The sequence below is a fragment of the Leptonychotes weddellii genome, chromosome 1 (genome assembly GCF_054177405.1).
Source record: "Leptonychotes weddellii isolate Sample4059 chromosome 1, ASM5417740v2, whole genome shotgun sequence".
Lineage (NCBI taxonomy): Eukaryota > Metazoa > Chordata > Mammalia > Carnivora > Phocidae > Leptonychotes > Leptonychotes weddellii.
In genome coordinates, this window is record NC_138369.1 from 15,617,277 (window position 1) to 15,618,365 (window position 1,089).

A 1,089-nucleotide genomic window follows, 5' to 3' on the forward strand; every position below is an offset into this window, starting at 1 on the left:
CAGACTGTCTCTGGGATGGTTTCTGCAGTGGGAAGGCTTAGCCCGAGGAACAAAGCCCCAAACGTGGGATAATCCTGTCTGTTCACAGTTAAAGGGAAAGGGAAAGGGCCAAGTTGTAGACGTGCTGGCGAGGCCATGGCTTTGTCTACACCAAGCCTGCCAAAAACAACGGGCCCTCCACAAAGACGTCGGTGGCAGGTCCCAAGTTTGGACCTGGAGGGAGCAGCTAGGTCACTGCGCAGCTGTTGCTGGACCGTGCATCCGAGGCCTGTGTGTCCAGGGGCACAGCTTTCTGGAACCTGGTTCCTGGTGAGCCAGGTGAGCAGGTGCTGCCCCCTGGTGCTGCCCACAAGCGCTACACCTCTCTGCCTTGCTGTGTCTCCTTCAATCCCTCGACTCTTGGAGGCTGCCAGACCTTAGTCCTTCCCCAAAAGGATGGGAGAACCTCCTTACCAAAGTAGCCCAGAGCTGCTAGAAGATTTTTAAAATGCAGATAAAGAAAAGAGTATCAGCCTCACCTCTGACCTTCCTCCAGGGTTAATACCTTGATGTAGGTCCTTCCTATCTTTTTCATTTTAAACAGAAGCCACAAGGTGCAGTACCTTCTGTTTTCTAGACTCCTGTTTATTTCTACATGTTCATCCCAGGTAATTAGGTGTTTATCCTCCAATGCCCGGCTTCCAGACAGCTGCATGATGAGTTTATAGCCAGTCTACTGTACATACCCTGAAGACCGAGCACCATGGTCCTGGTTTTCCTTAATATAATATACAACGCTGTGATGAACATCTTAGTTTCCAACCTTTCCACTCAGATTGGTGGCTGTGGTCACCCTTTCTGCTCTCAGTTCTGGCCTTGACAGGCCTGTACATACTCAGTGCCCACAAATGCAAGCGGCCTCAGAAAGTGGGAACTGTTTTTACTTAACTAGTCCGATGTGGTTGATGGCGAAGGGGAAGCTGCAGGCCAGGCAAGTGGGGATCTCAGTCAGAGGCAAGGCAGAGTGCAGGGAGCCAGGTCTCTGAGGTGTGGAAGACCAGCCAGGCTCAAGGTATATGGAGTAGGGCACATCCCTATAGCCTGACTGGT